The following is a 24211-nucleotide window of genomic DNA, read 5'->3' on the forward strand; positions in this document are numbered from 1 at the left end:
TTTGCCTCCCACATATATACAACTTTGGCTCTTCCTGCTCCTAGATGCTATGGCATTTATCCATATGAATTTAGAAGGTAGGGGAGTGATAGCACTTTCCTCTTTGCAAAATGGCCTAGTACAGTTTCCTGGGAATGCTGTTCCTCTCCTTAGAAGGGATGGTGAGGGGCAGGAGGAAGGAGAGGTGTAGATCAGTGGTTTCCTTATGGTCACAGCTCACATGGTTCTTTCATCACATTTCACATGAAGGAAATTAAAATCCAAATAGACTTTGTTTCTGTCTTTTTCTGTAAGGGTTGCTGATTACAGGATCTACTTACTCTAATGCGTGAGAATATTGATCATTTGGGTCCACTGAGTTCAGAAATTTCTGTGCAAGAATATCTAAAAGTGTCCAATTAAAAAAATATTTCTAGACACATAATTAAATGAACTGTAGCCAAGATCACTAAACTGAGTGTATGTATATACATGAATGATTTCTGAAAGTAAATATACCAAAATACAATTGGTATTTATATAGAACACTTGGTATTGATGTATGGTTCTATCATTTATTCTAATCCTGCCTGAGCAGAGGACTGGAGAAAGTTTCCTAATTGGGGCACTTAAAAAAAAAATAGTGATTTCCCCCTGCCCCCAATGCCACTGAACAAAATTGCTGGGCATGGAACCCAAGAATCTCTAGATGTAAAATGCTGCCTAGGTGATTCTTATGATCATTTCAGTTTGACCAACAGTCTTAAACCATTCCGGCTTTTGGCAGAAAGAGAACAACTATTTCAGTATCTTTCAGTACATTAATCAAAGGAGTGTCTCTCAGGTTATTTCTTGGACCATATCATGTGTCGCTGTTGGCTGCAGCTGCTTAGGGCTTTGCCATTTAACTATTTCATGCCTGTTAGGTTTGGGCACGTTTGTGCATGACTGTGATGGAGGCGCTTCACACTTCTGAAGCTTATTTGCAGAAATACTGTCTGTTGGAAATCAAACGATGCTGCAGTGGGAAAACAAATCACTCCAACACGATGGATCAGATCTTTGAGACACTGCTACAAGTGTTAAATAAGTTGTTGAAGACATGCCAAGTAGCGAATGAGAAAACAGTTGCTGGTTTGAGAAATATTTTGGAAGTGTCTGGTAATTCAAATTTAGCAGGGAAGGTAATTTTACTTATTGAACAAAAGTGATTTATAAATAATCCTGGAAAATTAAGCAGCTGGACTAGCGCAGGACTTGCATATGTTATGATTTTTAAATGATTCCAAAGCTGACCTAAAATAAATCTGAGCAATTTGAAATAATTTTATTTACCAGTGGAACCTCACTCCCTCACTTGCTTACAAGAACTTCATGTGTTTGCTTAGTTTCTGCATAAAGTGGATTATCATTCTACTGAAATACTCTTTATTTTCTCTGTAAAAAAGGACCACATCTGACATTTAGGCATCTGAAGTCTCTTACACAACTTACTAATTTATTTTATTTTTTAAGTGTTTATTTATTTTGAGAAAGAGAGCATGAGCAGAGGAGGGGGGAGAGAGAGAGAGAATCCCAAGCAGGCTGCATGTTCATTTCAGAGCCTGACACGGGGCTTAATCTCATGACTGTTGAGATCATGACCTGAACCGTTAGCAAGAGTCAGAAGCTCAACCAACTGCACCACCCAGGAGTCCCTAAACTTTCTTCAGATAAACAAACACTAGGTATTGTGAAAGTGACAAAAAGCAAGTTCCTAGAAAGTGATCGTCTTGCTTTCCAACACCACAGCCATGGGGATAGTTACTTGATTTAAGATCATGAGCCCTCTGAATTTCCGGAACTTGTTCAAAGGAAAAGTGTAGAAAATCCGTCTTGAGCCATGAGACAGCAACACTGGAGGAGTGTGTTTGGTGTAGTGAAGCTGAAGTAGGAGTTTAAAAAGAACCGTCACAAAAGTAGAATTAGAATTGAGAAGATAATTTGGGGGGGCTTCTGGAAACTGCAAAAGGAAGTAATAAATTGATTCCTTATTCTCTGGTCACTCAAGAAGGGGAAATAGATAATTTTAAAAAATTCGTAGTTTTAACTTTTTGGCTACAATAATATTTTTCTGCTAATAAAGACAGCATTTTGGCTAGTGCTTCAAGAACTTCAAGTTGCAAACCTTAAGAATGTGTGAAAGGGGTCTGTATAAAATTGAAGGCAAAGTGAAGAGTCCTTGGAGAGCAATTGTCATACCTCTTCGTCGTATATTCTCCCTAGGCCTCTAGAGTTTTCAGTGTTTGTTGCACAATAAATATGTCTTAAAGGAATAAACAATGTGAGTAGAAGTATGCTCTTTTGTGCATCATCTCCCCTGAGTTCTGAGTTGTTTTGAAGTGATCTAACATTTTTATTTAACATGAAATTTATTCTAGTACTTATAGTACATACATATATATGTATATATAGTATTTATATTTGAAGTTGATGCTTCTTTTCCAGAATATGAAACATGGTACATAGGGAGGAAGAATAAACTTGCAGTGTCTAAGTCACTTCCTATTGAAACTTCCTCCTTTCCTGTAAGGCTCACAAGATCACATGGCTAAAATCTTTTATTGCTTTTCCATTTTAGTTTAATTGCTGCACTGAAATGGTTTGTGAATTCTTTTGGGAAATTCTTAGACTCGTACATACCTTTGTTTAAACATGCGTAATATAAAGGACTTCAATAATGTTTAGGTGTCCAGGGACACGGTGCTGGAGGAGGAGTCAATATATCTGTGTACAAAAGTAGTATGGGTTGGTAAGTATTTAGTTTTCCTAATGAATTGTCTGGAAGCTGTTTTGATGATAGAAACCAGCAGATGGGGTCTTTTCTCAACAGGGGAAAAACAAAAGATACCTCTTTAACCTTTAGTCGGTGTTAGGTATTTAGTCTTGGTGCTATGTATTTAGACATCGATATTTTTTGTTGGCATGGAGAGCTTTTGAATTAGTACATTATGTATATTTTTGTATTGTAATTGGAATCAGGAAAAGGTAAATTGATGAAAGCTTTGGGTTACCACCCTATTGATAATGTACAAAACCCCCATATTGATCATTAGTACTGCTTTTAAAAAGGCACATATTTCACCCAGGATATGGCTAACGTGGCTACATGGCTGTAAGACATATTTTACTCTCCATCTTCTGTTTTCCATTTGTTGGAAGAAAAATTAATCAGTACGGCAACTTGGGACATAATATCTTCCAATTTCTAGAAGTAAAACATTAAAAAATATATTAAAATCATATAAAATGTAGATTGAATATATATAAAGTCATGTAGCAAAGAAAATGATTATATTAAGTATGTTAGTCTATCTTTATGCAAGAATTTATATTTTAAGTTAATATTTGTTATAAATTTTTTCAGAGCTCATTACTATGGTCTGAGGAAAATGAAGAAATGAGATACCTATTTCTTTAAAAAAATTTTTTTTAATGTTTATTCATCTTTGAGAGACAGAGAGAGACAGAGCATGAGCGGGGAAGGGGAAGAGAGAGGGAGACACAGAATCTGAAGCAGGCTTCAGGCTCTGAGCTGTTATTACAGAGCCTGACATGAGGCTCGAACTCACGAGATGCAGGATCATGACCTGAGCCGAAGTCGGAGGCTCATCCAACTGAGCCACCCAGGCACCCCAGATACCTATTTCTTAATACAATTGGAAGAGACTTCAACAATGAACCTAAGTTATTTTTTTTGTTTTTGCTTTTGTTTTTATTTATTTATTTTTTTAAGCATTACTGTATTTTTTTAAGCATAAGGACATTGAAGAGCTGATCATTACCGACCTAGAATTTGTTCCCTTTCTTTGAAGTTAACGTTCCAGAGTAGATAGGAAGGCTTTGGTAGGTCTCCCTTGTCATGAAGTTAAGAAGAAACTTTTCAGTTAAAAAAAAAAAAAGAAAAAAAGCAGAGCAGGTATTGCTTTAAAGTATAAGTGAGCACTTAATATCAACTGAGAAATGTATGTTATGATTTATCAGAATGTGTCTGCTACCATTGTATGTTTTAATCTCTGGTCGTTAATTTTTGATTTTTAAAAACTATTTGCCACACCTACAATATTGGCTGTGGTTTGTGCCTATAAATTACATGCTCAATAAATTTAATGGTGAAATCTGATTACTCCTATGAATCAAGTTTTGTTCAGAGATGGCTTTTGTTTTAGGAAGCTGTACTTGACCACACGTAGCACTGTGTGCAAAATAAATGGACTGATTCTGCTGCAGTGTAGACATAGTGCAATTTCTGGATAAATTGGTAAGCACTGGTTCCAGAAGTCTTATTCCCATTTGATTAGAAAACTTCAGGTGTCCTGTTTGAGTATTGTTCTCTGTATTATAGCTCTGTGGGTTGACAATAGACAGGAAGGACCTAGGCACAAGCCATGATTATGGATTAAAAAAAAAATGTATGGAGTTGACTACTTGGCTCCGTCGATGAAGCATCTGACTCTTGATCTCAGCTCAGTTCTTGTTGTCAGGGTTGTGAGTTTAAGCCCCATGTTGGGCTCTGGGCTGGACATGGAGCCTAATTAAAAATTAAAAAAAAAATGTATGAGCTAGGTGGGTGATGGGCATTAAGGAAGGCACTTGTTGGGATGAACATTGGGTGTTTTGGGTAAGTGATGAATCTACTCCTGAAACCAATACTATATGGAATGTTAACTAAGTTGAATTTAAATAAATAAGTAAATAAAATGTATGCGACAAAGAAAGCATAATGAAGCAGAGTGTTTATTGTCTGTGTTTACTTTGCTACCACTCATACCCACCCTTGTAGGGAAATTTATAATGTTTATAACATATGTTTTTTGCCCTTGTCATGTCATTTGCTGCTTCTAATCTCCATATTGCCCACTGGGTGTTATGTTCTTTTAAAACAGGAATTGAAAACCCAAGCTAAAAGGAATAACCAACATGGCAGCATGCCAAGTGCTGAATGCTGCATTAGGCTGCTGCAAACGAAGACATTTTAATAAGTAAAAGATAGCAGCAAGACTGCCAGTACTCCTTTGCCAGAAAAGCCAGAGGGTAGGTGAAGAGTATAGGAAGGAGGTTTAAAAGTATTCGATAGAAATTAAATTGGGAGACACATGAGACAATTCTAAGTGGTCTCCTGGGGATATGAAGAAATTAAAGCAATTAAACAATCTGGTAACACAGAGTACAAACCAAATAGGATCTCTCGCATTCTCTTTTTTATAACTTCACATTAGATGGTAGTTTATGTCTTCCAAGGTTATACTCATGCACTGTTGAGGCAGTCTCTTAGTGGCAGTGCTCTGGTTAATGATCTGCCTCCATATGCTCTGTCCATCGCTTCCTTTATTTAATACCTCCCTTTATAACTCACTCCCTCATCCATTCTGTACACTAATTCCAGATTAATTTTGTCTTACCAAATGTGGTACATTCTACTGGTTGTCTATTCAATAGCCAGTGCTCCCCACCCTCTGCTTTTTTTTTTTAACTAATAGACCCATGGTTGAGCAACAGTAAAATGCCCAATGTCTAAATCATGACAGGTCAGGTCTAATATTGGTGGCCTGTTCTCCTTTGCCAACGTTCAGTCTAGGGTGGGTGTGTAGCCACGTTTTGGCCAGAGAGATGTAGTCACACTTGGGCTGGGAACTTTGGGACTGTATTTTCTTCCTTGAGAAGGAGAATGCTGCATAAAGGGGAGTTGGTTATTATGATGCATAAGGATAGGAAGCCGTGAGACAGATGTCACCATATCAAGGTTCAGAGAGTAGAAGGATGTTAACAGCTTAAGGTTTGGAAATGCCTCCATCTGGACTCTCATGTAAGAATAGTTAAGAGTGTGACGCTTAACCCACTGAACCACCCAGGCACTCCCAGATATTTATATCTCTGTTGTTCTTTGTCTCTTCCTGTATATTGAAGTTGCCATATTGGTCACTTTCCTTCAGTTTGAATAACATGAATTTGCTTCATGTTTTTTTTTTATCTAAAAATTTTTTTCTTATCACATTCATATTTGAAGCATATTTTCACTTGATATAAATTTCTGGGTTGACAAGTTTTTTTTTTTAACTATTAAGATTATGTTCTTTTTGGTCTGCACTGCCTGATTAGAAATCAGTCATCACTTGGGAGCACCTGGTTGGCTCAGTTGGTTAAGCATCTGACTCTTGATTTTGTCTCATGGTTCGTGAGTTCGAGTCCCAAGTTGGGCTCTGTGCTGAGGGTGCAGAGACTGCTTTGGATTTTCTCTCTCCCTCTCCCTCTGCCCCTCCTCTCTTCTCTCTCTCTCTCTTCCTCTCAAAAATAAATAAGTAAACATTAAAAAAAGTCAATTGTCATTTGTTTCATTGCTCTTGCATGTGTTGTTTTTCTTGCTGCTCTCAAGATTTTACCTTGATTTATCATTTTCAGCTGTTAGAAGGTAACATATCCAAATGTGTTTTATTTCTATACATTCTTTCTGAGATTTGCTGGCCTTCCTGGATCTTGGTATTTATTTATTTATTTATTTACCAAATTATGGTGAGTTTGAGCCCTCATTTCTTCAAGCATTTTTTCTTTTCCCTTGTCCTTCTATCTGGGACCATATATATATATATATATATATATATTTAATGTTTTATACTTATATTTCTATTTTACCATTTATGTTTATGTTTTACCACTTAATTTTGACTCATGCATCTTTGAGTCTCTATTTTTTTCTTTTTCTTCTGTTGTTTCCAAGCTGTTGTTAACCCATTCACTCACCCCCTTTTGCTTTTAAAATATTTTACTTTTCAGGGTGCCTGGGTGGCTCAGTTGGTTAAGCATCTGACTTTGGCTCAGGTCATATCTCATGGTCCATGAATTCGAGCCCCGTGTCGGGCTCTGTGCTGACAGCTCAGAGCCTGGAGCCTGCTTCAGATTCTGTGTCTCCCTCTCTCTGCCCCTCCCCTGCTCACACTCTGTCTGTCTCTCTCTCTCTCAAAAATAAATAAACATTAAAAAAATTCAAATATTTTACTTTTCAGGTTCATCTGTTTATTTATTATGAACACACATTCATTTAAGTCTCTGGACATATGTAAATACATACGCACCTCATCTACTGATTCCAACATCTAGGCTTTCTTGTGGTCAGTTTCTGTTGCCTTTCTCTGGGAAGTGCTTAGTTTCATTCTTGCAAGCATCCCCTTACTGGTAACCATGCTTATAAAAAGCTATGTTAGAGTGAGTCTGTATTACCTATTATTCTAGGATCAGTAAGTGACTTCCTGGGAGTCAGGCAAAGTACCAAGTGTTCAGCAGAGACTTTCCGTTCTTGCTGGACCTCTGTGTCTCCTAGACAGCACAGGTGCTAAAATGTCCAGCTAGCTTACGGCTAGCATCTGTTCTCTTCCAGACCTTCCAGAGTCTCACTCACAATACACACAGCATAGTATTTGACCAGCAAAGTAAGAGGAACTCCATGTAGATTCTGGGAGTTGTCTTCTATTCACCTCCCTTTTGTTTTCTATTCTAATCCACAACCTCCAGTCAGTTTAATGATTTATATCGCCTATCTGTATTTCCTCAGTTTAGAAAGACTATCGTGGTCTGTTTGTCCCTGGCTTTCCTGTGTTCTAGAAAGTGCCTGTACACACTAAGCCACGGATGTTGTGGATCTTACTCCATGTATTCCCAGACTCTCAAAACCTGCAATTCTTTGTCCCTTTTATCCACTTTTGGCAAACAATTGCCTCATTAAACTTTCTGTTTTATTTTTGAAGAGCTAGGCTAGTACTGGTCATACCATCATGGCTAGGACCAATGTCAAATTATATTGTCATGATTCTACATAGGCTACAAAGCTTTGGGGAAACCCTAAATAATTTTATTTCTTAAAATCTAGGCTCCTTCCTTTAATTATCTTTCTCTATGTGTTTAACATAGAGATATAAAACAATAATTTATTAATGAGAACGTGATCTAATAGCATCTTATATGCTATTTGAGTATGACATAAAGTTTTTCCAAGTTAAACATGGATGACCCACATTTGGGTTCTGGAATCACTCTCTATGTGTATTTTAGGGGAATAGATTATGTTAATACCATAACTATACTACTATTGTTAGAAAGACAAATATGTCTGTGCTTGTTGAGTGCATCTTTAGGGCATAATAAACAGAGAGCCTGGGTGACTCAGGTAATTAAGCGTCTGATTCTTGATTTTGGCTCAGGTCATGATTTCATGGTTTCATGGGGTCAAGCCCATGTCAGGCTCCGTGCTGAGTGTGAAGCATGGTTGGGATTCTCTCTCTATATATATACTCTTCTCTCCCCTCTCAAAATAAATAACATTAAAAACAAAACAAAACAAAAAAAACAGGTAATAAACTAGATCAGACAAAAATGTGTGTGAATATATATGTAAACATGTGTGCATGTGTACTTGGACATACCTAGTTCTAACTGTATAAGCGCTAATAAAGATTTCTTTCTGCTTACCAAATTTAAATATGCCCATGTCCTTGCCTGCCCACTAGTAAAATATCTCTCCTTCTTGCATCATATCTTCCCTGCTTCACCTCAGGTACATGATCATTTATTTGAACTTTTGAGGTCCAAATTGTGTAGTAGTATGCACACCTTATACTTCTTTACATATTAATGTATAACTAATAACAGTTGATTTTTAGAACAGAGGATATTACTTAAACATGTCTGCTCTTCTCCTTTATCTCTACCCATTCTGTATCATCCTAATAATCTTGGCTTGGTTCTCAACAACTTTTAATAGTGACTTTTCACCTGGAAATTGAATTTATGACCTGAATCCCATTAAGAAGTTATGCTGGTAAATTATAGCAGTCATATTGTTAGCTGTTTTTTATTTTTCCACTTTTCGATATTCTATTACTTTTTGGCCACAATTGTGCTTAAGAACTCTAGCTGTCAAGAAATATTTTATGAATTCTATACTAAATTCCTCCTGGGACATTTTAAATCTTTGCACATATAATCCAAAATCTCATTATTATGAACATCATTCAGCTTATTTAAGTACTGAACAAAATGGTCTTAAATGAACTCAGTCTTCATCCTTTTTAAAAGAGCTATGAGCAAGCATTAAAAGAACCCCGAAGAGAAACACAGTGACTAATTCAATAAAATCCATCACATCCAGAAATCCTTGCAACCAGGAATTCAAAGCACATTTTTATTATTAAGCTTCATTCCTTTAAAAATAGCAAACTATGAAAGCTGAGTCTCTAGAGACTGAAGGCTTCAGTTGGAATTCTGGTGCTGTCACTTATCTCCTGTCAATACTGGGCAAGTTACTTAACATCTCTGCACCTCATTTTCTACATGTTAAAGATGAGAACAACAATGTACCTATCTCCTTGGATTATTCTGAGAGTGAAATGGATAATAAATGTAAAATAAGTTGAGAAAAATCCCGGTAACTTCATAAACATGTAATAGATTCAAATTATTAACAAGCATGGGTTATGGACACATTTAATAATTATTATTTACTGACCCATCCTAAATATATTATTAACTATCTTTATATCTTTAGGCACATGTCTGGCTCCCCAAAATAGTTTCTTATATATGAAACACTAAGTCGAGCGTTTTCTAGGTTATATAACCCTTATAATGCTGCATTTTATTTTTTGCATAAAAATAACCAGAATTCAAGGAGTTTAAATATGTTCAGTTTCCTCTTCTGGTAATGCAAAAGTAGTTATTTTTTACCAGTAGTTCCGAAGTGGGGCAATAGTCTCCCGAGGGGATATTTGGCAATGTCTGGAGACATTTTTGGTCGTCAGAACTGGGGAAGTGATACTGGCGCCCAGTGGATAGAGGTGGGCAAGCTGCTGCCATCCTGTAGTGCATCCGACTGTCCTCCACAATGAAGTGTCTGACCCAAAATGTCAAGAGTGCCGAGATTGAGAAACTCTGTTTTAGACTAAATCTACTGAGAAAAATCTGCACACACGTTTAAAAAAAATGTTTAGAAGTGAGAAAGCTATCTTGGAAGCAAGAGTTTCTGGATTAGAGCACTGACCACTCAGCCCAGCAGGAGAGGCCAGGTGCTATAGCAGTGTGCGCTTGGGAGCCGAAATGTGCCTGCACTGCCTGGGAGCTGATGGAGACCGAGGGTACTACCAGGAACAGCCAGAGCTGGTGGTGGCCATGTATTTCATGGGAATTCCAAGAGCCAAGGGCACTCTACAACTAGCAAAGCACCAGGCCCACTCTGGGTCCTGGGAACTCATTTATGACACCAGCTAAGAGCTGCTTCCCTACCTCCAAAGTAGGGCACTGGGGACAGGGGCTGGAAGGCTTCTGCCCCCACCTAGAGCTCTACTTTCAATTTGCTGCCAACATGTAGAGGTCCTGGACCACCCTGCAAGAACAACTTAGAGAAAAATGTTTCTGGAGATTTGTACGACTTCAGGAAGTCAGCCCTGAATTTGTGAGCCTTCATCTTCAGGACCTGCTCCCTCAGCCTCTGCAGAGGTTCCAGCAGCAGGAGATTCTTGTCATGGCTTTGGCTGAAAACACAGATCCCAATAGCCCTGACCACCAAGGGACTCACCAGGGTTGCCTGGCTCACTGAAACTGTGCAGAAAATCCACAGCTTTGGTCAGAAACAGAAGAATGAGCAGCACCTCTAGTTTGGCCAGTGACTGCCAGGAAGAGGGGCTTACCTCAGGTGGCTGGTTCGTACTCCATGTTTGGCTGTTGATAGTGCCTCCGATGGGGAACTTTGCCGAAATGTTCTTCCTCTTCTCTCATGTGCTCCTCATGTCCAAATTTCGACACCCCACTGCACCTGCTGCAGAGTAGCACCTTTGCCTGCCATGCCCTCTACCCCATGGCCCTGTGTCAATGCCACAGGGTCTTTGGCCACTCAGGAGGTCCTTGTGGTAGACTGCTCAGTCTGTCCTTTCCCCCATGAGAAGTTACTGCTTATGTCCACAGACCAGGAGAGCTGTTGTTCTGGCACCACAGTCTTACTTGGGCCATCAGCGGCCAGAAGAACTAGAGACATCACAAATTCCAGGGTACTTGAGGGATAGGTCAGAGTCAGGAGTACAAATAAATCCTCACTACTAAACAAAACACAGAACCCTTGATGGTTTCAGAAGGGTCATTTTGTGTTTGCTTGGAACCATGCCATGCAAACTCATTTGACCAGCCCTGAAGAATCAGGAAACCAGGGCACCTGGGTGGCTCAGTTGGTTAAGCATTCGACTTCGGCTCAGGTCATGATCTCATGGTTGGTGAGTTTAAGCCCCACATTGGGCTCTATACTGCCAGTGTGGAGCTGGATTTGGATCCTCTGTTTCCCTGTCTCTCTGCCCCATTAAGGCATGCACATTCTCTCTCTATGAAAAATCAACGATTGGAAAAAAAAAAGAATCAGGAAACCAAATTTGACCCAATTGAACCTCTGCTGAACCAGCCCCTCCAATACAAATGAGGGGATTTGGGACTGATAGCTCGGTAGTATGTCTGTGGCTGGTTGTTTATCAAGATTGCAGCTTTGTAACTGGATGTTTTATGTTGTATGCAGTTTCTACAATCTATCTTCCCACTGGATTTTAGTAAAGTGTTTTTCTTAAAAAAAAAAGAATTTTCTGAATTAAAATCTTGAAAAAGGGCATAGAGTAGATAGTCTGGTATCAGGAGTCATTGTTGACTTTTAAGCGAGGGTTGGCAAACTGTTACCTGTTCTAGTTTGCTGAATTTTTGTGTGGCTTTCAAGTACTCTTGAGCAGATTGGCGCTGTGAGCCATAGAGACCAGGCTAAGACATCTTCCTCCACTCCTCGCTTCATTCCCAGCTCTGCCTCCCCAGCCAATAACTGTGGGTTGCCATTGTCCATGGCTCATGTTGGTCTTGACTTAAAAGTTGAGAACTCTGCCTTTGGCAACTTCCAGGAACCTAGAACCTGAGCTCCATGAATTGGCTCCACTCTGGCCAGCTACTCAAGTGGACATGGCTTGGCTCTCTAAGGGGAGAGAATGGGGTTCTCAATTTCAGGGAGGCAGAGATGAATACTGACTTTCGGGCCCTTGCAGCTTATTCTCCCTGTGTAGTCCACCAGGAAGTCACTTTTCATCTGGAGAATGCCTCTTCTATATGGTAGTTGGGCCTAAAGTGTGCTAACAACCTGGGATGGCCCTCCCTAGGAATCAGGACAGGGTAGGGGATTTCTTTCTTGTTATATATTTACCTATACAATATACTCAAGTTCTACTCTTGGTCTTCAAAGTCTGAAATGTATTACTATCTAGCCATTTACAGATAAAGGTTACTGATTTCTTCTCTAAGGCACTTAAATGGCTGTTTTCATAGAATTATCAGTAGATGACAGGCTGAGAAGCAGAGCAGAACTTTGAGCAGCTTCAAGGAGGTTAGAAGACAACAAATTGAATTTAGAGAGAGCCAAGGAGGAGTTGTCTTGGTAAATGCCACAGTTTTCTGAAGGAGATTCCATAAGGCTCTGTCCTAGGATTAAGTCTAATCAGAAACTATGCTAATGGTCCCCAGTGTTACAGGTCTCTGGCCTGCATGGCAGAAAGCAGTGTAAATCTTGGCCAGCAAGAACATCTTCCATTGTCTGAAAAATATGTCTATAATTTTTGTATACACTGTTCAATACTACATCAAAAACAATCAGGTGTTCACAAACAGAGATGATCAAAAGCCCAGGAGCAAAAAGTGACTATAGAAACATTCAAAGGGAATCCAGATCATCAAATTATCAGGTGTAATGGTAAAATAATTATGATTAAAAATATAAGGAATTAAAGATAAGTTGGGTGACTTTGGCAGAAAACTGAATATAATAAAATATTAGAATGAAAAATATAAATGATAACTAAAAATATAAAGAATAACTCAAAGGAGGGGTTAAGCACAAATTTCCTGTGTCTGTGATTTCTAGGTTTGTTGCTACTCATGGATTTATCTTCTGGTTAAAGGCATCATTTTTCTTCTTTGTTCTGGTAATTTTTGTTTATATGTAACATTATCAGTCTTATTTTGTTGAGCTTCTAGATTTTTTTTTCGTATTTTAATGACTTTTTGGGTGTTGTTTCTGCTAGCAGTTAATTTGCTTGCATATCAGTGCCTTTTCAGGGTTGTTTTAAAGCTTCTTTATGAAGGATCTAAAATACCCTTTAACTGGGGCTATATTAGATTTACATATGCAGTGTGGTTCCTAAAGCTCTCTTGTAAATGCCTGAGTGTTCAGCAGGGTCCTTCCTAATCCTTTGCATTATTGCTCTTGTACTTTTTCAGAGCCCTTTGCATGCTTTCATAGGTAGGCTTTTCCCAGTATGTGCTCTTGGCTTGGTCACTTAGAGCCTTGCCCTACAGAAGTACAGCTTCATATTCAACTCAAATCTCTCTCAACAGATTGATTTATCTTTGTTCAAAGATGACGTGCTTCTTTATGTAGAGTATCTGAAAGAACTGGTGAAACTACAGGAACTAGTAAGTGATTACAGCAAAGCTTTAGGATATAAGGTTAATATACAAAAGTCAACTCTTGTATTACATACTAGCAAGGAACAAGTGGAATTTGAAACTAAAACCACAATACCGCTTCCAAAACCACAATGCCCCCAAAATGAAATTCTTAGGTATAAATCTAACAAAAAGTACAAGATTCTATATGAGGAAAAATACAAAACTCTTAAAAATGATATCAAAGAACAAATAAAGAATCCATTTTGATGGGTAGGAAGACTCAGTGTTGTAAAGATGTCAGTTTTTCCCTACTTAATCAATAGATTCAATACAGTCCCAATTAAAATCCCAGGAAGTTATTTTTTGGATCTCAAGAAACTGGTTATAAAGTTTATATGGGAGAGCATCCATAAAAGATCCAGAATAGTCAACATAATATGGAATGAGAAGAACAAAGCTGCAGGAGTGACACTATAAGATTTATTAGATAGCTACAGTCATTGAGACAGTATTGTGTTGATGAAAGAATAGACAAATAGATCACAGAACAGAGAGCCTAGAAGTAGACCCACATAATAGATGGTCACTAATCTTTTTTTTTTTTTTTTACATCTTTTTAAACTAAGCTTTTAATTTTAATCCCAGTATAGTTAACACAGTATTATATTAGTTTCAGGTGTACAATATAGTGACTCAACAATTCTCTACATTACTCAGTGCTCATCATGATAAGTGTCCTCTTAACCCCGTTCACCTGTTTCACCCATCCCCCTTATTCACCTGCTCTCTGGTAACCATCGGTTTGTTCTCTGTAGTTAAGATTCTGTTTCCTGGTTTGCCTTTTTCTGTCTTCCCCCTGCCCCTTTACTTGTTTGTTTTATTTCTTAAATTCCACCTATGACTAGAGGGATTGGGTGGCTCAGCTGGTAAAGCATCTGACTTTTGGTTTCACCTCAGGTCATGATCTCGTAGGTTGGTGAGTTCGAGCCCCACCTCAGGCTCTGCTCTGCCAAGGGGCAGACTCTTTTTGGGATTTTTCTCTCTCTCCCTCTCTCTCTGCTTCTCCCCTTCCCTCCCCTTTCTCAAAAAAAAAAAAAAAAAAGAAACAAAAACCCAACATTCCACATATAAGTGAAATCATATATTTATCTTTCTCTGACTTATTTTGCTTAGCATGATTCTCTCTAGCTCCATCCACATTGTTGCAAATGGCAAGGTTTCATTCTTTTTAATGGCTGATGTTGTGTATATATACACCACATCTTCTTTATCCATTCATCTTTCAACAGATACTTGGGTGGTTTCCATAATTTGGCTGTTCTAAATAATGCTGCTGTAAACAGGGGGGTGCATGTGTTTTGAATTAGTGTTTTTGTATTCTTTGGATAAACACCCAGTAGTGCAATTAGTGGATCATAGGGTAGTTTTATTTTTAACTTTATGAGGAATCTTCATACTGCTTTCTAGAGTAGCTGCTCCAGTTTGCATTTTCACCAACAGTGCACAAGGGTTCCTTTTTCTCCACATCCTTGTGAGCATGTGTTCTTTCTTGTGTTTTTTATTTTAGCCATTTTTACAGGTATGAGGTAATATCTCGCTGTAGTTTTGATTTTGCATTTCACTGATGATGACTGATGTTGAGCATCTTTTCATGTGTCTCTTGGCCATCTTCAAGTCGTCTTTGGAGAAATAGCCATTCATGTTGTGTTCATTTTTTTGGATCATTGGTTTTTTGGGTGTTGAGTTGCAGAAGTTCTTTATATATTTTGGATACTAACCCTTTATTGGTTAAGTCTTTTACAAATATTTTCTCCCATTCCATGTGTTGCCTTTTAGTTTTGTTGATTGTTTACTTCTCTATGCATAAGCTTTTTATTTTGTGTAGTTCCAGCAGTTCAATTTTGCTTTTATTTTCCTTGCCTCAGGAGACCTATCTAGAAAAATGTTGCTACAGCCAGTGTCAGAGAAATTACTGCCTGTGATCTCTTCTAGGATTTTTATGGTTTCAGGTCACTCATTTAGGTCTTCGATCCATTTTGAGGTGTTTTTTGTTTTTGTTTTTGTTTTTTTTTTTAATGTGAGTGTATAGTGTAAGAATGTGGTCCGGTTTCATTCTTTTGCCTGAAGCTGTCCAGTTTTCCCAGCACCATTTGTTGAAAAGACTATCTTTTCCCATTGGATATTCTTTCCAGCTTTGTCGAAGATTAATTGATAATATACTTGGGGGTTTATTTCTGGGTTTTCTATTCTGTTCTTTGGATCAGTGTGTCTGTGTGCTAGTACCATACTGTTTTGATTACTGTAGCTTTGTAATATAACTTGAAGTCCAGAATTGTGATACTTCCAGTTTTATTTTTCTTTTTCAAGTTGTCTTTGGCTAGTGGGGGTCTTTTGTGGTTCCATGCAAAGTTTAGAATTATTTGTACTAGTTCTGTGAAAAATGCTGTTGGTATTTTGATAGGCATTGCATTAAATCTGTAGATTGCTGCAGGTAGTATAGACATTTTAATGATATTTGTTCTTCCAATCCATGAGCATGGAATGTCTGTCCATTACTTTGTGTTGTCTTCAATTGCTTTTATCAGTGTTTTATATTTTTCAGAGTACAGATCTTTCATCTCTTTGGTTAAGTGTATTCCTAGGTATTTTATTTTTTGTGCAATTGTAAATGGGAGTGATGGTTAACTATTATTTGACAAAGGAAAAAAAGGCAATACAATGGAGTAAAGACAGTCTTTTCAACAAACGATGCTGGAACAACTGGACAACCACATGCCAAAAAATGAATCTGGACACAAACCTTATACCCTTCACAAAAAATTAACTGAATTACAGTTATATTTATATATTTACAGATATAACTATAAAACACAAAACTGTGGGGGGCCTGGGATCTCGGTCAGTTAAGCATCTGACTCTTCATTTCGGCTCATGTCAAGATCTCACTGTTTATGAGATTGAGCCCCATGTCAGCTGTCAGCGAAGAGCCTGCTTGGGATTGTCTCTCTTCCTGTCTCTGCCTCTCCCCAACTTGTGTCTTCTCTTGCTCTTTCTCTCTTTCTTTTTAAGTTTATTTATTTATTTTGAGAGAGACAGAGATAGTGTGAGTTGGGGAGGGGCATAGAGAGGGGGAGAGAGAGGATCCCAAGCAGGCTCTGGGTTGCCAGCCCAGAGCACGATGTGGGACTCGAACTCAGGAACCATGATGTCATGACCTGAGCCAAGATCAAGACAGGCGCTTAACCCACTGAGCCACCCAGGCACCCTGTCTCTTGCTTTCTCTCTTAAAAATAAATAAATAAACATTAATTAACCCCCATAAAGCTATGAAACTCTTAAAAGGTAACATAGGAGAAAACCTAAATGTCCATGGTTATGGTCATGACTTTTTATATGTCACTGAAGACATAATCCATGAAATAAATAGCTGATAAGCTGGGCGCCATTAAAATGAAAAAGTCTGCTCTATGAATGGCAATTTCAAGAGAATAAGACAACAAGAATGGTAGAATTGTAGAAATAGAAATGGTAGAATGATAGAAAATATTTGCAAAAGATACATTTGATGAATGCTATTATTTAAAATACACGAAGAATTCTTAAAACTGAACAAAAAGAAAACAACATGATTAAAAGAGAAGCTAAAGATCATAACAGCCATCTCACCAAAGAAGATACACAGATGGCAATCTACGGCCATATCGCCCAGAACCTGCCTACTCTCATCTCACATCATCTCGGAAGGTAAGCAGGGTTGGGCCTGGTTAGTACTTGAGTGGGAGAAGATATACAGATGGCAAAAAAGCATGTGAAAAGATGTTCCATGTGATATATCATCAGGGAAATGCAAATTAAAGATACCATTATATACCTTTTAGAATGGCTTCCATCTCGTACACTGATAACACCAAATGCTGGTGAGGATGTGCAGCACCAGGAATGCTCATTCACTGCTCATTGGAATGCAAAGTGGTAAAGCCACTTTGGAAGACAGCTGGCAGTTTCTTAGCAAACTAAACATATTCTTACCATATGATAGAGTATTCACATTCATTGGTATTTACCCAAAGGAATTGAAACCTTATATCCACACTAAAAACCTGCACGTGGATGTTAATAGCACTTATATTCATGACTGCCAAAACTTGGAAGCAACAAAGATGTCCTTCAGTAGGTGAATTGATAAAGCAGATATCCAGGCAATGGGATACCTTCCAGCACTAAAAGGAAATGAGTTATCTAGCTATGAAGAGATAAGGGGATACCTTAAGTGCATATTACAGAATGAAAGAAGCTAAGCTGAAAAGGCTATATGCTGTATAATTTCAACTAAATGACATGACATTCTGGAAAATACAGAATATGGATACAGTAAAAAGATAAGTGGTTCCCACAGTTTGGTGAATGGTGAGGGCTGGGCGAGATGAAGAGCTAGGGCACAGGGGATTTTTAGAGCAGTGAAAATACTATGTATGATACCACAATAATGGATATATGTCATTATACATTTGTCCCAGGCCCATAGAATATATTCCACCAAGAGTGAACTGGCTTTGGATGATTATGATGTGTCAATGTAGGCTCATCATTTCTAACAAATGTACCACTTCAGGGATATTGATTATGGGGGGTGCTATATATGTGTGGGGACAGAGGATTCAGGGAAAAATCTCTGTATCTTCCCCTCAATTTTTCTTTTTTTTTTTTTTAACTTTTTTTTTTTTTAACGTTTATTTATTTTTGAGACAGAGAGACAGAGCATGAACGGGGGAGGGGCAGAGAGAGAGGGAGACACAGAATCTGAAACAGGCTCCAGGCTCTGAGCTGTCAGCACAGAGCCCGACGCGGGGCTCGAACTCATGGACCGTGAGATTATGACCTGAGCCGAAGTCGGACGCTTAACCGACTGAGCCACCCAGGCGCCCCTTCCCCTCAATTTTTCTATGAAACTTCTACCTCTCTAAAAAAAAAATCTTAATAAAACTTTATTTGTAAAGAAACACAAAGGAAAAAAGTCTTCACATTAAAAAAAAAAAAAGTGATTTGAACTATTGTTCCAATATGAAAGTAATATGATAGCATTATCTGAATTAATCTGACCCCCCAAACTTAGTATTCCTTTCAGACAGTATATTGACACTTTTGAAAAAAATGAATAAAATTTACTAAGAGAAATACTAATTTAGAAAGATGTACCTTCGTTCATTTATCCACCAGATACTAAGAAAGCTGTCTAATCATTGTCTAGTCACCTGTGTTGTTTTGGTGTCCTGTCCCCTAACACCCAAGAGACCTGAGGCAAATTGCTTCGTCCCTTTGGATCCCCATTTCCTCAGCTGTATGATGGGAGATAATAAGATACACTGTTAGAAGGTTATTGGAAGTTTGTTGTTATATTTAATCTTTATTGTCTTTAATGTAAAAATCACTGAAGTCAAGATTTTAAGGTTGTTAAAATTTCGCATCTCCCCCTATGTTGTTTGATAAGGTTATGCTTTTTGCTGTATTCTTGGTGCTTATGTGAGGCAGATTCTTTTAACGATCCTAACATGTGTCTATCAGTCATATTTTGGCATCAATTTAGGCTGTCCTCTTACCTTCCCCCACTCTACATGCCTTAGATCTTTTGTCTAGTGAATAACTCCACCCATTTTTTTGAGTAGGTATATATGTATTGCTGTGTAATAAATCACTTTGGAACTTAAAGTGACTTAAAGCTACAACAATATTCCCACAATATTGTACATCAGGTACTTGAACAGGACTCAGCTGGGGATTTGGGAATCTGGAATCATTCACCTGTGTGGTGTCTCATTGCTTTGCCATATGGCCTCTTTACCTTTCTTCTATGGTATGGCCTTGATATGCTTAGAGCATAGTTCAGCTTTTGGACAGAGTTCAAAGATAACCTGACCTTGTGAGAAAGTAATTGTCAATTCCCTGTTTGCATCATGCTTGCTACTGTACCACTGGCCAATGTGCATCCTACATTGTTAGAGTCAGTGTCTGGAGTGGTCTATAAAGGAATGAATGTAAGGATATGTGGTTCATTGTGGTCCACTAATGAGATAGTCTTTACCATGGCTTTGATGGGAATTAAAAAATGTGAAAGTTGACAGTTTTCATAAATGCCTGCTATGAAGTAATCCAGTAATGCTCAAATTACTGAAATTAGTTCCAAAGACCTCCAAAAATTTAATGGCAGCAGCTTAATATAGATCTAATTCATTGTACTAATTAGAACATGATGTGTTTATGCTACTATTGAGGAAAGTCTTTTCTCATGGAAAACAAAAACAAAAAACGAGTCACCATAGGTGATTTTCCTTCTCCTTCCTTAAAGAGTGAGAAGTTCTAGAAAGAATCCTAGGCAGAGAATTCTAGTATTTGTCCTGCTCAATTGATACAGTTGATGGAGAAGTATTTATTTTCTGGGCCTCAGTTTTCTTTTTATAAAATTAGACATTTGGTCTGATGGTCACAGTGAATGCTTCCAGCTCTCACGTGTTCTTTGGTCTTAGTGGAAATACCTGAGGTAGTTTGAAAAGTTACAGTCTTGCTTAGGCAGTAGTACTGGGAAAGGGTAATTTGTGATTTTCTTTTGCTTTTATGTGAAATGCTTATTGTGTTCTCAATAGTCTTGGCATGAAATAAACTTCTAATGAGAATTAGTTTCACTCAGAGGCAAAACAAATAGTTCACCTTTTTAATTTTGAGTGTCTGTACTCAGAAAAAGAAAACAGAAAAACTGTTTAAACAAAAAGTCATTCACGTAATCATTCTGTCATCCTTGTATTGATCCTTCAATCTACTGATCTATTTACTGAGTAATTACAGTATTAGAGAATATTCCATAATGAATGTGTGTACAGAGTTATGGTAGGGTCTGAAAATAGATGCATGCAGCAGTTTTAAGAATGTTTTTAAATGTTGTAAATATAATTTGGAATTTAGGCTCTTCAGATCTCTGTCTTAGACCAGACTCCTTCATATGTTTGTGATGTGTGCCCCTGAAGACATTTAAGTTTCTGGGAACCCTAGCTTAAAGTAGTGTTATCTCTCAAAAAATAGTATATTATTAAGAATTTATTTTGTCAGGCTTCATCAGGAAGTAAAGCTGGGTCTCCAGACAAAGGTTTGGAGAGGAGTGTGGCTGTTAGGACCTGGAGGAGCAAAGATGAAGAGCATATTGTATCCTGGGAATCTGGTGGTGAGGTCAGGGAAGGTCAAAGATAAAGCCAACTTTGAATATTTAAGTGATCCTTGACTTCTTATTTTGGTAAACAATTGTCATGTTAGGTAACAGACATGGAAGAATTGTCACTTATTTGAGAGAGGGGAAATTAAAATTGAGGACAGATGTTTGGTGTTTAAAACCAAGGTAATCATTTATCCTGACAACAGGGCCATGGGCCCTGCGGAGTAATTTTATGTTATTGTTATATTAGTGATGACTATGTTATTATCCAAATTGATCCTAATTTTTCTCTTTCTCTCTTACTTAATCCTAATCTTGGACAGTGCTTTTAATTCAATTGGAATAATGAAAGAATTATATGCAAATGAACAAATCATGTAAGGATAGCTCTGGAAGTCAGGGTGGACTCACTTGGGAGTTATGCGTGTTAGTCATAGGCTGTTATGATAAAAATGCCTTTGTTATCTTACAAAGAGTAAAATAGCAAAACTAAACTCAAGCTCACATAGTATCCTAAAACAGCTTCTAAGAAATGTACACCTTGACTGTATTCCAAGATATGCATTCAGTTCCACTGAAAATTTTTAAAGATTAATACAAAGCACTGAACATTTCCCCAAGATGAGCAATTCAAAGACAGGTAGCCTCATGGCGAATAGTAAAATTATGCCTTAGCAGGGCAATGGTCTCCACTGGCTCCTACTGTCACAGTTCCTTGGTCCTACTAGCTTTTCAAGAAACTGAAAATAGTGGAGACCCAAAAATTACTGGCTCCAAAGTACATAAAGAAAATTTTACATTTAAAATGGTTTCAGGGGCACCCCTATGTCTCATTTGGTTAAGCATCCGACTTTGGCTCACTCACAATCTTGTGTTTCGTGGGTTTGAGCCCTGCATTGGGCTCTGTGATGACAGCTCAGAGCCTGGAGCCTGCTTCTGATTCTGTGGCTCCCTTTCTCTCTGTCTGTCCCCTATTCATGCTCTGTCTCTATCTCAAAAATAAATAATAAAAAATGCATAAAAATGTATAAAGTGGATTCATATTGAAGACACACAATGCATAGCAATGGCAACTGATAATAGTTGGTTGCAATAGACAATAAAACCTTGGATTGCAAGTAACTTGTTCTGTGAGTGTTCCGCAAGATGAGCAAACATTTTAAATAAATTTTAAATTGACAAATGAGAGATGTCTTGCAATACGAGTGGTACGTGGTGCTGAACATCATGTGATCACAAGTGACACAATTTACTTTGATATACGAGTGCTTTGGATTACAAGCATGTTTCCAGAATGAATTATTCTTGCAAATCAAGGTTTATTCTATACTCCAGTTTTAAATAGTTATGTAGAAACAGTATTTAGTGAGGATGTGAATGTATTTTGATGTTTGATATTATAGGCAGCACAGGGCGTCACAAATAATTGCCTAGAGCCTAAGAAGTTCTTAGAATTTTCTCTCACTCTTTTTCTCTCCATCTTTCTCTGTCTCTATCCCCCTCCTCTATCACCCAGACAATGTCTTCTTTTGTGTCCTCCTTTTTCCATTCTCCCCATTCTCATCCCAGGCATTATAAGATAGATGGAGAGGGCTTTTCCACTCATGAAATAGAAAATCATTATACATTCCTTGGACCTTTAAGACATAAATATCATGGCCAGGCTTTAAGTGTTCTGCATCCATTAAAGACCCATGTTATCTGGTTCCTTTTGGTAACCATTCTCTTAATGAGTCAAGTATTTTATTAGAGGACATGTGAGTGAGTAGTGCTGTTGGTTTCTTAATGATATCTACTCATCACTTGTATTTTGGGAAGTATTTTCAGGATATTTTTAACTTTTAAAAACAGAAACACACATGACTGCAAAACCACTGAGAGCTTTTTGGAAATGCCAAAGAAAGTAGATTCTCACATTGTGCTGAAGTTTATTCAGAGAGTAGTTTACATTTTTGTTTCTATACATGCAAATGAGGATAAATCAAATAATTATATTTATAAGAATAAATAATTGGATAAGGTAATCAGTAGAAATTAATTTTACCAGGAGAGCTTTTTATGTTAAGATTCCTTGAGAAGCAATCTAGATGTAGCCATGCAAACTGAGTGCATACTACTCTAAAAGTGACAATTTCTTCTGTGTTCTAAATGATTTCATTATCATGAGAAACATTTCTTCTAAAGTTGGCATTATTTATTGTCAGTCAAATATAGCTAAGGGCAATATAATACACATTTTGAGTTATGGGTCTCTGTTCCTCTGTATCACAATATAAAATTTCTGGCTACCATCATACTTTGTGAATCATCTGTGGCAGGTGTCACTGAAGGTCATTCATAAACCCTATTTTCAAGTGATAGAGTCTCTTCTTTTGAAATGCTACTGAGCTAGATCATCTCTGATAATTTATGTGCTTTAATTAGATCATAAAGTCAGAGAATATGCTACAAAAGAATCTTTGGTTTAATTTTTTCTGTTCCTGTCACTTCATTAAATGAAATATTTATTACATTTAAGTAATGTTAATACTTTATTAATTTTCATTAATATTCATTGCACACAGTTTGCTTACAATCGCTAATTAGGGGATCATGTGGTCTTTAAGACTTTTTAATAAACCATATGAGTATATTCAGTTAGAGCATGGTTATCTAATTTTGGAGAAAAAATGGACTTTTTGGTGGAATTTTTAATTTCCCAAGATGCGAAAGAAAAGGGTGTCATTGTATAGTAAGTCAAATAGACCTAAACTGAGATCTCTTTAAATATATGGAAAAGGCAGCTATCTTTTTATAATAAAAATTGGGTTGTTTTGATTCATCTATGGCTGATAATGGTTAGGAGTCAAGTGCAATATGGAAATGGAACATCAGGAAGGGCTGATGATACATATCCCAGATATAGCAGGGGGCAGAGATGAGGTTTGTTCTCGGTGTTCCCATTCATTGATAAAGTTTATTGTTTACGCAGTAAAATCGCCAAGCTTTAGATTTACAAATCAATGAAATTATCATAGTTACTTCACAAGATTACTGAGAGGATTAAAAAAGACAATTAATGTCAAAGATGTTATAAGTTATATGAAATGCTATTCATTTCATATAACAAGCACTACTGTTGACTAGGACCCACATGATATAATATATATTATGTACTTAGTAATATTTGTGCTGAATACAACATTAAAGTTTGAAAAAAAAATGTTTTAATGTCTATTTATTTTTGAGAGAGATACAGAGTGAGAACGGGGAGGGGCAGAGAGAGAGGGAGACACAAAATCTGATGCAGGCTCCAGGCTTGACCTGTCACCACAGAGCCCGTCACGGGGCTGAAACGCACGAACTGTGAGATCATGACCTGAGCTGAAGTTGGACGCTTAACCGACTGGGCCACCCAGGCGCCCCTGAATGCAACATTTTAAGTGCATAAATCTTTGGTAGAATAGTGATAATATAAAATGATAATTTACATTATATTAATTTACAAATGCAAGCTTGGCAGTAAAAAACAAGAATATATAATTGGATTGTTTTTTCTTCTTTCAGTTA

At 37.5% G+C, this 24211-nt stretch overlaps 1 pseudogene; it reads left to right on the forward strand.

Moving 5' to 3' along the window:
* Positions 1–923: 923 nt before the first annotated feature.
* LOC125935126 (rho guanine nucleotide exchange factor 39-like) lies at positions 924–11561 on the forward strand (annotated as a pseudogene).
* Positions 11562–24211: the final 12650 nt, after the last annotated feature.

This window comes from Panthera uncia (assembly GCF_023721935.1).
Source record: "Panthera uncia isolate 11264 chromosome A1 unlocalized genomic scaffold, Puncia_PCG_1.0 HiC_scaffold_17, whole genome shotgun sequence".
NCBI classification, from domain to species: Eukaryota; Metazoa; Chordata; class Mammalia; order Carnivora; family Felidae; genus Panthera; species Panthera uncia.